General features: G+C 45.7%; 1 protein-coding gene across 2 annotated transcripts in view; it reads left to right on the top strand.

Annotated features, from left to right (window-relative positions):
- PRKN (parkin RBR E3 ubiquitin protein ligase) overlaps nt 1-13,962 on the top strand; it is a 1,339,251-nt gene that overhangs the window by 1,315,109 nt on the left and 10,180 nt on the right. The window lies entirely within an intron of this gene.

Here is a 13,962-nt window from a genome sequence, read left to right as displayed (position 1 = left end):
AGGCGAGCCCGCCTGGATTTCCTCTCCAGCAAGAGGGAAGCACCTGCAGAGCCCCTCTGTTCCACCAGATGGCGCTACATCCTTAAGGGAGACGGTATTTTGCAAGAACCCGTGGCCACCTGCAAATGACCTGGAAACGAGGACCCTTTGCCACTTTCTCCACGGCCCCCGGGGCCAGGAGGACCAGAGGACAGGTCCCACGGGAGAGCTGACTACCGGCTCCCGTAAATCCTTCACTCGTTGATAGATGAGAAACGAGGGGAGATGGGTGTTGTCATCCGCAGGAGGCTTGTTGACCACTTGTGGGGAAAATGGTTCATCTGCTCTGCCCGATCACCTCCGCGCAAACCAAGCAGGTGCCAAATGCGAGCACGAAGGGGGGCAGCACGCTTCAGGTTCTCCGGCTCTTTGCCCAGTTTTCATGTCCTTTTCCTCTGTAAGAACCACTTGTGCCGCTCGTCTGCCTGGCCTTGTTCCATGAGGAATCCCAGGCAAGGCAAAATGGCTTTGTAGTCCAACGGATCTGGTCTCGAAAAAGTCGCAGCCATGACAGGCTGTTGCGGTTACTTTCCATGACCGTGACGCTTAGCTGGGCAGTGGAGCCCCACTGCTTGGTCAGACGCTGGTCTAGCTGCTGCAGTGAAGGTATTTTTAGATTTGGTCAAGACCACATTTCTAGGTATTTGTTTATTTCTTCCGTAAAGGGGATGCCCGAAACGCAGGTGGGCCTCATCCAATCAGTTGAGGGTCTTCAGAGCAAAGACTGAGGTTTTTCGGATAAGAAGGAATTCTGCCTCAAGACTGTAACAGAAACTCTGCCCAAGTTCCCAGGCGACCAGCCTGTGCTACAAGTATTGAACTGACCAGCTCAAACAATCCCATGAGCCAATTCCTTAAAATAACTCCGTATATTACATATTACATGTTACATGCTACATATTATATATACATATCCTATTCATTCTGTCTCCCTGGGGAACCTTGACTGAGACATTAGTTGTAGTAATTTATTAAGTGAACCATGTAATCTCTCAAAGCCATGCTTCCCTCATGTGTAATATGATGTTGTAAAACCAGGCAGATTTCTTGAAATAACGAATGCATGATGCCTAGCTCGGAGCCTGACAAATCACAGTGCGAGCTGGATGAGGTCATCTTTCCGCATCCATCCCCATCCCTACAGGATTACATAAGATGGGGGGGGACTTTGGGGCCACACGCCCTGAATCCATTCTGTCTGTGCGGACCGCAGCGCATACGTTCTGCCAGCGGCTTCTCAGAGGCTGGTCCACGGAACCGCAGCATGAACGTCACCCAGGAATGTGTTAAATCCCAAGCTCTCGGGCCCCACCCCACACCTGCTTCAGAGACGAGGTTGGCACTTTTGGGGGAGGGTGTGTGGCAGTCTGTGTTTCAGGGAGCCGACCAGGTGATGCCAACGCATCCGAAGAGGACGACTCTTCTGCTAACGTAAGCACCACACGACAGGGACATTTTGGTTTGCTGTCATCTCTTGTGTTTCCTAGGGCATCTCTAGTACCTGGGACAGTGCCTGGTACATCGTGGGCACCCAACACTTGCTTACTGAATGAATAGATCTCTGTGTCAGCCCTAAGAAAAATAATGGTCTGCTTTGTACCAGCACAGCCTCACTTTGCACAGAGCACAAGCTATGTGCTCTGCTCTGGCTTCCTCTTTGTATTAGTGGTGCTCCCGTATTCAAACTCCCATCTATGTTGATAATTCTAGTAATTACTTACCTAACCCAGCCATGACCCAGAGATCTTCGTTATCAAAAATACAAGTTAGGGGCGCCTGGGCAGCTCCGTCAGTCAAGCGTCCAACTTCGGCTCAGGTCATGATCTCATGATCTCATGACGTGGTTCGAGCCCCGCGTCGGGCTCTGTGCTGACGGCTCGGAGCCTGGAGCCTGCTTCGGATTCTGGGTCTCCCTCTCTCTCTGCCCCTCCCCACCTCTCAAAAATAAACATTAAAAAAATTCTTTAAATTTCATTTTAAAGTGTGGCCTGTGAAATTTAGAACTTAGTGATGAGAGTGGAGCCTAGTAGCCTATACAGCCTTCGTCCAGACACTCTATTACATATTAGTACTCCAACGAGTTCTTTCCAAATATATGTGTATGTGCAATCTACATCTGTATCTGTAGATATATAATAAATATATAGAAATTACTTCTAACCTATTTATTTCTAATTTGAAATTGTGTAATATTAATAATAATGTGTATATGTATTCCCCCCAAAGAGACAGCAATAGTTTGTAAAATGTGAGAACAAAAACAATTTTGTTGACATCCTTGTGCCTGAAAGGTACTGCAGTATTCTGACTCACCAGCAGGGGGCGGGCCGCTCACAAGAAGTGGTCGTCAAGGAGAACATCCGTTAGACTTTGCTGGGGGACTCTGGGAAAGTTGGGAGGGCCACTGTCTGCAGAGGTGGGAGTTGTCAGTAACGAGGTGGCAAGGGGCGTTACCTGGACATTCGATTTTGGTGATAAAAGTGATGACACTTCAAAGCTGGCATTCACCTGCAAACATTCCCATCTGAACTGAACCAACTATGTTTTCGGTGATTAATGACAATCTAATCCTTTTTGGAAAATAGATTTGTTCTTGACTTTTAGAATTGGGATTTACTTTTCCAAGTGCTGGCTAAACAGGTATAACAAATACGTTTCCTAAAGCAGGAAAGAGAAAATGCATGTGAACAGTAGTCTCTCAAGTTGTTCTAACTTACGTATACATTAGCAACAACCCCTCGGCACAAATTTTAAAACCTCTCTAAGGATGCTTTGATTTACCTGTGTTTTTCAAAGGAGACTTAAGGCCAATCCAGACCTTCAGCAGCCTTTTTAGTTTATACAAACTCGCATAGTCTGATATTCCCACCTCTATAAGCCAGAGATGATGGTGATGATAATGAGGGTGATGATGATGGTGGTGAAGGTGATGATGATGGTGGCAGTGATGGCAAAATAATGACGATCATGATGAGAGGAAGCAGGAAGTTAGCATTCAGGGGTACCGGGCCTTGTACTAAGCCCTTTGCCCATTTATCGTACTGGCCCACACCAACCCTGTGAGGTAGGTACCACATTCTTCACACTTAGGGATGAGCAGACACCGAGTTTGGCCACCTGTCCAGTTACACAGCAAGAAAAAAAACGCAGCTGGGGCTTAACTCAGGCATGATAACTTCAAAGCCCCACTCTGAACCACTACCTCTGACACAGACACCTCTAAATATTCACTTACAAATTTTCACTGCTTGAACAAAAACCTTCGTCCTCTTTTGAGCCACAGATCAGGTATCAGGCCAACATTTCACCTCGCTAATGCAACTTGGAAGACATATAGGAAAATGCAGGAAATTGCTGCCTTTAGCCATCTAATATGTAAGACAGAAGACATTCCGCTCCCACCCCTGTTTCTCACACACACACACACACACACACACACACCATTCCTTCTCATGATGGGTAAGCAATAAGCAATAAGCAGGCCTATGCAATTAACCTACTTGTTGCAATGCCCCATACGAGACACAGCTAATCGCACGTAGATTCCACAACGCGGAATCACAACAAAACCTTCACCTCCCAGCAACACCAGCCACTGCTTTGTAGCTCGACACCTGAACTCATAACAGAGAAAAAGCTTACCCTACCAACCGAGGGAGATGGTCCTCAAACCTCCCTACACCTCACAACTCCCCACGGTGTTCTTATAGATTCAAATCCAAACCTGCTGAACCCAAATCTTCAGGGTGTGAGCTCAAGAATCCTTTTTTTTTAAATCCCTCCGTGACCCTGAAGCAGTGGGCACCTGGCCACCACTTACAATCATTCCAGATGGATTTGAACAGCAGTATTAAAGATACTCCTGGAACATGGGAGTCTGGTCTTAGTGTATGCAGCTTCTCAAAAATATGTTTCCCAGGTCGCCTGAGTGGTTCGGTCAGTTAAGCATCCCACTCTTGATTTCAGCTCTGGTCATGATCTCACAGTTTGTGAGTTGGAGCCCTGCGTCTGACTCTGCACTGATAACATGGAGCCTGCTTGGGAGTCTGTCTCTGCCTCTCTTTTTCTCTGCCCCTCCCCCCAACAGAAATAAATGAACAACAAAAAAAGATACTCCTAAAGGATGCTAAGCCAAGATGGGCTCATGGTCAGTAAAAAGGGCTTGATAACAACAGCCTTTTCCCCCGGGGAGTTGACCGTCAAAGGTCTAACACAGACTGTCACCTGGGCACAGATGGACCTCTTGAAGGATGATGCTCCAGGACAGTTTCGTGGCTTAGAAATAAGTGTCGGTTAGAGCTGTAGCAGTGAGGTGAGTCTCTGGCTGCCCCCCCGCCCCTTGTGGATCCAGCGGGTGAGCCAGGAAGCAACAGGAGTAACTTTGCTGTGCAGGCGTGGGCTTCCCAAGGGCCTTCTGGGGGACTCTGTTCTGCCCAGGAGGAAGGAAGCCCAGGAGTGTAAGGCACCATCCAATGCTTCGAGGTGATAAGGACAAAGAGAAGGCATCGGCTTCGGCAGCTCGGGCCTCACCCCTGTCCCCTCTGAGAACCATTTCAACAGGCCACGTGGAAGGGAGAGCCAGACAGAAGACAGTGATGGCAGAACAGAGAGTGGTGCTGAAGGAAGCAGGCGAGTGGGGCTCCGTGGCCGTGGCAGGGGAAGCCAAGGTTTCTCCCTCTTGCCTATTGGTTGCGAGTAGAAGTACTCCATGACCTCGTCACGGCCTCCAGTCCCCTAGTCCTCTTTGTAGCAGGTGACATCTACTGATTGTAGTCACAAGAGCGTGAGGGTATGAAATCAGAGAGCTCAGGGTTTACATTCCGATTCTGCTGCTCACAGACTGCGTGGCCTCAGGCACGTTCTGCCGTCTCTTGCAGCTGTGGTTTCTTCAGCAGAGACAGTTGATAACAAAACCTGCCTTTTAGGGAGGCTACAGTTGCTAACTTAAAGATCGCCATCGGGGTGCCTGGGTGGCTCAGTCGGTTGGGCATCCGACTTTGGCTCAGGTCATGACCTCCCAGCTTGTGAGTTCGAGCCCCGCGTTGGGCTCTGTGCTGACAGCTCAGAGCCTGGAGCCTGCTTCGGATTCTGTCTCCATCTCTCTCTCTGCCCCTTCCTCTCTCTCTCTCTCTCTCTCTCACAAATATAAACATTTAAAAAAAAAAAAAAAAAAAAGATCACCATTAAGCCCCTGACACAGAGAGCACTCTTTCTGATGCAATAGAAACTGTCACCATTTCTTCTCCAAACCCTTCCCTCCTGGCCTCCAAGATTCCAGAGGAGCCAGCTTCCCTTCCCTTCCCTCTGCACCTGCTCACTGCAGACTGCAAACCCACAACTTCACGGTGTCTCGGCACGACTCCTAACACAGTTTTGTGTTAGCCCACACCGAGTGAAGTCTTCCCCATGCACTCAGCAGAAAAACCAGCAAAGGGACGAGAAAGAGAGCTGCCTCCATGAGCATTTGAGGAATGGAATGCCCTATTGCTTATCGGGAAAGGACGTTGAAATGCTGTTTCTAAGTTATACACAAACTAGTTAATGCCCTGGGGTGGGGGAAGGGAGGGAAGTAACCTCTGCCACCAAAAAAAAGAAGAAAGAAAGAAAGAAAGAAAGAAAGAAAGAAAGAAAGAAAGAAAAGAAAAGAAAAGAAAAGAAAAGAAAAAGAAAGAAAGGAAAAAAAGAAAAATCCTACCTTAGCAATTTTCTGGGAGTTAACTTCTAATTTCTCAAGGCTATAAAACACCTGGGCCCTAACCGGCCGTAGGTAGGTAGTCAGAGCGACCTCTCCCAAGAGACAGCAGGCATATCAGAAACTCCTCGAGCACGGAACTAAAAAAGATTTCACACAATCCCCATTTGGCCTTGTTGCTAAGGTGCTGGCTAATTCCTCCGGCCCCAGGCTTCCTCCTCTTGGCTCAGATCATTGAACGTGGGCATCTCCACGAGTGTCCTTGGCATCTCGTCTCACCTGTGCCCCTAAGGCATCCACGTAGCTTCAGGCATCTCTCTGAAGAGCGGGCACTGAGATCTCTCGCCCCCACCCCACCGTGGGTCCCTGGGCTTTCTTCCAACACCCTCAGCTGCCTCCTGGGCCTCTCTACCGGGCTGGCCAGCCAGTGACTGGACACGCCATGTGCCCGCAGCTCGTCCTTCCCCCATATCACGTCTTCTTCCCATGCCTCACCCCTCAATCTTATAAGTGTCCCCACTGTCGTGCAAGGTCTGACTGGCCAGTGTCGGTGACAGCTTGCCCCCCTGCCGCCCCGTGTTTCGCACCTAAAGCCGTCCTCATGCTCCAGATGTGCCTGTGGTTCGGCATTGGCTCCCGAATGACCACACTGTGGTGGGAACGTGGACGCTCAGGAAGCAAACAGACTTAGGTCTACGTTTCCATCTATATCTCCTTGGGGAGGCGATATAACCTCTCCGGGCTCATTTTCTTCATTTGCAAAATAAGGATAGCATTTGCACTGTATTACGTGTGGGGTTATTGCAAGGATTAAAGGTGATAGAAACAATGTGCGTTTCGCACATAGTAGGTTCTCAACAAATGGCACCTATCATTATATAAAAACAACCTGCTTGCTAACCTGCTAATTGTTAATGAACACAACACCCAATGACCTATCATCCAAGCCAGGATACTTCTGAGACAGAAGGGTATTTTAATAATTTTGCTGGGACATTAGATATACACTGGTTTTATCTTAGGTGTTCTAAAAGACAGGTTTTATTACTCAGGAATATGAAGCCCAGCAGATTAGGAAATGACTGCCATGGAAAAGATAGTCTATTACAGATCCCGAGAGGAGGGCAGGCGACACCCTTCGGGACCCGGGCCTACCTGGCCCGGGTGTGATGAGGACAGGACACGGTGGCCAGGAGTGTGCGAGCCCAGCAGAGGAGACAGTTGGGGTATGGGCTCCGGATTGGCTGGTTTGCGTATGAGCAGCATGCTACCATCTATCTCCAGGAATTAGCTAGCCCTGGGAGGGGTGATCTCTCGGGTGTCAGTGAGGCCCCAGATGTCAGAGCATCAGAATACAATGACGTCTGATACACAAGGCAAACAAGGCCATATGGTCGCCCTATCAATATGAGAAGTCTGTCCTCTGTGCCCACCCCCACCTCCCCTATCGGTGCCGCCCACTGGTCTGCCTAGGGCTTTTCTCCCCCTCGGCATCTTGGGAAAGTTCCTGTGCAGTAGCCCATGCCCAGCCCAGGCGGTGCCAACCTAACGCTCCAGATCCTAACTGGTCCCTAGAATAAGTAATCAAATTTTCAGTATTTCTAATACTGCAGAAACTGTACACACGTTTAAAATAAGGAAGGGATGTGCTCTCTTCCATGCACAAAACTCTTCAAAACCCGGAGTCTGTAAAGGAAATGATGACAAAGCAAAAGCCAGAAGATGAAAACAGAAATTGCTGCTCTAGCGTTTTCCCTTTCCCTCTTCTCCCATGAATCAAAACCTCCTTACCTACCTCCCAGCCCGCTGAGGTATCCCAGGCGGACTGCCAGATCCAAATCAGTTCAGGCTCACGTGCGAATGGTGACACAAGAAGTATTTTGTTACTCCGGGTGTGAGTTCTCAGTACCCTATCTGGAGGGACCTTGGGCCGGGGATGTTGGATACACAGACGTTTGGGAGCAATCTGTTTTCATATCACGTTACAGTTGTTACAGATAACCTAAAGTATCACTTACACTCATCACAATTTCAAAATAATGGTAATTTTACATCAACCCCTGGATCCTGCTAACTAATGTGTTCCCAACAAAACCCATACAGCATTACGTCAAAAACTATTATTTTATTATTTAATAACCATATTTCAAGATAGCTGGCATCCTCTGAATTTTATATTAGAACATTCTGAGAAGTCCAAAGACTGCCAAAGGGAACCATGGCACAAGAGAGAAAAGTTGAGAAGCCCACTCTAGACCAGGGGCAAGTATGGTAGGTCAAGTAATGGCCCCTCATAGATAGTTGCCCATACCCGACTCACTGATCCCTGGGGATATGGTGCCTTGTCAGAAGGGACTTTGCAAACGCGATTAAGGAGTGACTCCTAGATAATCAGTGGGTCCAAAGAAGGAAACCTTTCCCAGGTGAAGTCAGAGAGATGGGGCAGACGAAGAGGCAGGAGAGATTCGAGCACGAGAAGGACTCCATCCACCGCTACTGTTGACGAAAGGAACCAAGAACCAGGGGATGCAGGCAGCCTCTGGAAGCTGAGAATGAGTCCCAGTTGACAGCCGGTCAGGAAGCAAGTCCTCAATCCTGCAAATGCTTGCAGCGGAATTCTGCCAATAGTCCTAGGTAATATGTACATGAATGAACATGGCTGTTCCAATAAAACGTTACCTACAGCACCGTGGCAAACCAGACGTGGCCCGTGGGACATTGTTTACCTACCCTTTCTCTAGATTACCGTCGACTTCACATCACTGTGGGTACAGATGTATTTGCAGTCATTTCGGCCACTTTATTTTATGCTTTCCGTATCTTTCTATATTTCTATACTTCCATTTCTTGCCTTCTCTTTGACTTTTCATTGGTCTGCTGTTTCCATTAATTTTTTTCTTGTTTAGAAGCCAAGTGCTTTCTCTCTTTTCTTTTAATGATTACACTAGAAATGTAAACATATATCAGTGTAACAAAGTCCATGACTCTCAGCCTAAATAACATAAGCACCTTAGAGCCACTTAATCCTTTTACTTACATGCAATTCTTGTCTAGCATTTTAGTTCTACCTTGGTTTTTTAAAACCAGCCAATGGAACATGATTTTGATAGTTTTGTATAGTCAGTATTTGCTTTGATTTATCCGCATATGACCATTTTCTTTGCTCACAGTTCCTTATTTAAAAAAAATTTTTTTAACCATTTATTTATTTTTGAGAGGCAGAGAGAGACAGAGCACAAGTGGGAGAGGGGCAGAGAAAGAGAGAGACACAGAACCTGAAGCAGGCTCCAGGCTCTGAGCTGTCAGCACAGAGCCCGACGCGGGGCTCGAACCCACAAACCGTGAGATCATGACCTGAGTTGAAGTCGGAGGTTAACCAACAGAGCCACCCAGGCGCCCCTGCTCACAGTTCCTTCTTGTGATTCAGCTCTTCCTTTGGACTTTATCCTATGTAGCTGTTCCTTTAGTGAAGGTCTGTTGGTGAGAAATCCTCTGTATCTTACGTCTCTAAGTATTTTTATTAATGTTCGCTTTGAAAATTAATTTTGCCTGTAGAAGATTCTAAGTAGGCTGACGTTCTCTCAGTACTTTGAGGACATTCTATTACTGTCTGTGGCATCCAGGGGTCAAGAAATCAGCTGTCAGAATAACTGTTACTTTGTATATAATCTGTTTTCTTTGCCACTCTGTGTACAAACACTGTCTTCTCCTATTTCTCTCTGTCTAGAACTCTAGAGAAGTGTTCTACCTTTTCACTGTCCACACTCTCACTCTACTTTCCACGTTTTGTACTGACTGCCCTCTGATCTGCAGTCTGTGTTATTTCTTCAGTTGTATCTTCCGGTTCACGAGTTACCCCACATTTGTGTCTAATTTGCTATGTAATTCATCAAGTGAGTTTCTAATTCTAATCATTAGTTTCTTTGTGTTCAGAAAGAAATGCACGAAACAAAGAAGTATGTGTCTTTTCCAAATGTGCCTGGTTAATCATGACAGTCTCTGATGCCTTTACCACACTTTCTATCCTTTAGGTGTTTGAGCATATCAAATATATTTATTTTGTGTTCTGTATCTGATTGTTCCAGTATCCACACCTTTGTTGGTCAGGTTCTTCAGTTTTATATTTCTGTCACTTTCACTCATGATAGTTTGTTTTCTCCTATAGTTGCAACTTTTTTGTGTGATCTCGGGCTTTTTGGAATTTTATTTGCATGATTTTTTTTTTGAAGTTTGGCTTTTTAAAGTGCATTAATCTAGGGGCATCTGGGTGGCTCAGTCAGTTAAGCGTCCGACTTCAGCTCAGGTCATGATCTCTCAGTCGATGGGTTCGAGCCCCACGTCAGGCTCTGTGCTGACAGCTCAGAGCCTGGAGCCTGCTTCAGTTTCTGTGTCTCCCTCTCTCTCTGTCCCTCCCCTACTTCTCTGTCTCCCTGTCTCTCAAAAATAAATAAACATTTAAAAAATTTTTAAGTAAATAAATGAAGTGCAGTACTCTATGGAAAATAGTTTTGCTTCAGCCAGGTTCATGGGTATGCTACCAGAGCATTCTGAGTATTTCAAATTAACTTCTTGGCTTGGGTTCTTTTCTCAGGTAATCAGGTAGTATGCATTCTTTTCACAAAACCTTGGGTGTAAGGCTTGGTGGTTAGGAATTCTCAAACTTTGTCTCCCCAACCCGCCTCACCATAAGGCTGAGACCAGCACATAGCTTTATTAATTCTTTACCAATTCTCTCTTCTGGGAAGACTTTTTTCCCATCAGCTGAGGATATCACCCCTCTGGAGTCTAGGTTGTGTGTGTGTAATGGGAAAATTTGATTCCACTTTCCACCCTGCTCCGGTCCAGGTTTTGTCCAGTCTATACTCTCGGGGCCTGTAAAGACCCAGCTCTGGGCACCCTGAGACAAAGAATACAGCCCCATAGCAAACCCCAGATTCCTCCCTCCTTTACCCAAGAGGATTTTCTCTTTCTTTTTTAAATTTTTTTAATGCTTATTTATTTTTGAGAGACAGAGTATGAGCAGAGGAGGGGAGACACAGAATCCAGAGAAGGTTCCAGGCTCTGAGCTGTCAGCACAGAGCCTGACACGGGGCTTGAACTCAAGAACCGCGAGATGATGACCTGAGCCAAAGTCAGATGCTCAACCGACTGAGCCACCTAGACACCCCCATTTATTTTTAACTTTTTAAAATTTCTCTTTCTTATTCTAGCCATCAGGGATTTCCTGTATTCTCCCACCAGATCAGCCATGCATTAAGTAAAGATTTTTCTTTCATATTTCATCCATCATTTTTAGGTGCATAGACCTGAGAAGAATTGCATTTATTGTACAGCAAGCCATATTGCTGAAAAGAATTTTGAAATTAGTTTTTACTAAGTAGAACTATGTATTTCTCTGATCTATATGCCCCCGCAAACAATTTTACAGCATCACTTTAGAGATACGAGCTCCCAGACCTTAAAAAAGAAAATCTTGGAGCATATGGTTAGGGGATGTTTGCTATGTATCACTGAGGATTAAGCCCACAGGTGAATCTGAGCTGATTGGAAGATGTGTACTTAAGATACAAACCTACTTACTAAATCTTGCAACTGCTGTCATCGACCACAGCTTTATCACCCTGCACTCTCAGCCAGAGTCATCATTAAATCATCCCGGGGCCAAAGGAAGTTCTCAGTACCTGTGGTTATTCTTAGCCAGTAAACTTACTCTGTTTTATCCTAACAAAGTATTGACAAATCACATGACACCCTCTGAGTTATAAAGGAGGCCTCCTTTGTGAATGGGATAGCTAATTCACAGAAAGAAATTTGCTTCACTGCAAGGCCGTCATTAGGATGCACCCCACGTGCCCCACCGGCTTCTTGGGGCCTTATCCCTGGATGCTTATCGTGTTAGTGTCATTCCTTCATTACTCAGCCAAAACATCGCGAGTGGCTACCAGGTGCCAGGCAGATCCTGGTCGTGGGAGGAAGATACCAACGTGATCTCGGCCCTGGACAAATTCGCTTTCTATTGGAAACAACAGAAACATACATACGAATTACAGTAAAAACCACTAAATGCTGCAAGTTGGGTACAAGCATAGCTATTTACCTCAGAATACATCGTTCTTTTTTGAGATGTTATTGAAATATAACATTATATTAGTTTCAGGTGCGCAGCATAATGATTTGATATATAGACAGAGAAATGATTACCACGAGTTTAGTTACCATCCATCACCATACGTAGACCATTCTTTTTCTTCTCCTAAGAGCTTTTAAGATCTGCTCTCTTAGCAAGTTTCAAACATATAATACAGTATTGTTAACTATAGTCATCATGCTGGACATGACATCCCCAGGATTCATTTATTTGATAACTGAAAGTTTGTCCCTTGTGACACCCTTGACTTACCTCTCTCCCGAACCCCGCCCCTGGCCACTGTCAGTCCATTCCCTGTAGCCGCGAGTTCAAGTTCAGGTACCACATACAAGTGACATCATACGGTATTTGTCTTTCTCTTAGACTTATTTCACTGAGCATAATGCCTCCAAGGTGTATCTGAGTTGTTACAAGTGGCGGCACACTGTCTAACCACAGCCGCTGCACGAGTTTACATCCCCACCAACGGTGCCCACGGCTCCCTTTTCTCCACATCCTCACCAACACTTGGGATCTCTTATCTGTTTGCAATAGCCATTCTACCAAGTGTGAGGTAAATAGCTCACGGTGGCTTTGATTTGTGTTTTCCTGGTGATTCGTGATGCGGAGCACCTTTTTACCGTGCCTTCTTTGGAAAAATGTCTGTTCTGATCCTCTGCCCATTTTTTTTTTCTCAGATTTCTTGGGTTTTTTTGCTATTGAATTCTAGAAGCCTTATATACAGTTTGGATATTAACCTCTTATCAGATATCTGATTTGCAAATATTTTACCCCATTTCATTCCGCTGAACGTTTCCTTTGCTGTGCAGAAGCCTTTTAGTTTGACTGAGTCCCCCTCGTTTATTTTTGCTTTTGTTGCCTTTACTTTTGGTGTCTTTATTAAGACTGAAACACTTTAACATTTCGTAAGTATTTTGAATGTGACAGTGAATGGCTGGACGTTAGATTCGAACGTGGGACGGAGGGTTCTACTCCCCAGAAGTGACGTCTTAGATCCAAGCGCCTCCCTGCACCAGGGCCATAAGAGGATGACTACCTACTAGCTCTTGCCTTCCTGCTCACCACCTAGAAAACCTGCCACCTGCTACGCATGATGGTGCTGGGCAGAGTTTGATGCTCAAAGCACAGTGTCATGGGCGAGGAACTTGTGTGTGAGCACCTCTGGTTTGAGTTCCCATCTTTCAGGTTTTCCAAATTTTTGCATTTGAGAGGCACTGATGCTGCTGCAGAAGTGTAAGCATCCTGAACTTGGCACCTGACCTTTGTCACTCAGAGGGCTCATCTGTGAGTTTGTTAACTTATTAGAAACCACACCGTTTCCTCTAGGTTATTATGACAAGCAACTGAAATGATGGGAGTCAACGTGTAAAAACGAGTGTTATGAATTTGTTGAGTATTATTATCATTATTATTAGAGTAATATCAGAGTGTTAGAGCATGTTTTGGTATTTGATTTCTTACCTACTTTATATTTAAAGTTAGTAAGGAGTTAATTTTAGTAGTTTCTTAATGTAAATTAGCTCTGGGAATATATTAAAATAATTATTACAAGTTAACCAAATGACTTGAATGCTCACACAAAAAATTTGTTTAGATGCTATAGGAGCCAAAATGGAGGAATTCTATTTGGATTAACATGTTGAAATATTTTAGATAGAGACCGAGACTACACGTTTCTTGTACTGAATCCAAAAATGTGCCAATCCACAGGGCGCCTGGGTGGCTCCGTCGGTTAAGCGTCCAATTCTTGGTTTCAGCTCTGGTCACGATCTCGTGGTTCGTGAGATCAAGCCCCAAGTTGGGCTCTATGCTAACAGCACGGAGCCTGCTTGGGATTCTCTGTCTCCCTCTCTCTCTCCCCCTCCCCTGCTCTCTCTTTCTCTCTCTCTCAAAATAAATAAACACTTTTTAAAACGTACTAATTCTTTTTCTGCACACGTCATCCAATATCGAAGTAAGCGGGAAGGACAGCAGCGTGTGAGTGATTAGACAGGAGCAGAATGAATGTCTGCAGTGGTTGCATGAAACACCCCCTCCTCCTGTGCTGAGGGTCGGGGATGACTCAGTCCTCTCCGTGAATAGT

The sequence above is a fragment of the Panthera leo genome, chromosome B2 (genome assembly GCF_018350215.1).
Source record: "Panthera leo isolate Ple1 chromosome B2, P.leo_Ple1_pat1.1, whole genome shotgun sequence".
NCBI lineage: Eukaryota > Metazoa > Chordata > Mammalia > Carnivora > Felidae > Panthera > Panthera leo.
This window is presented reverse-complemented; position numbering and strand designations above follow the sequence as displayed.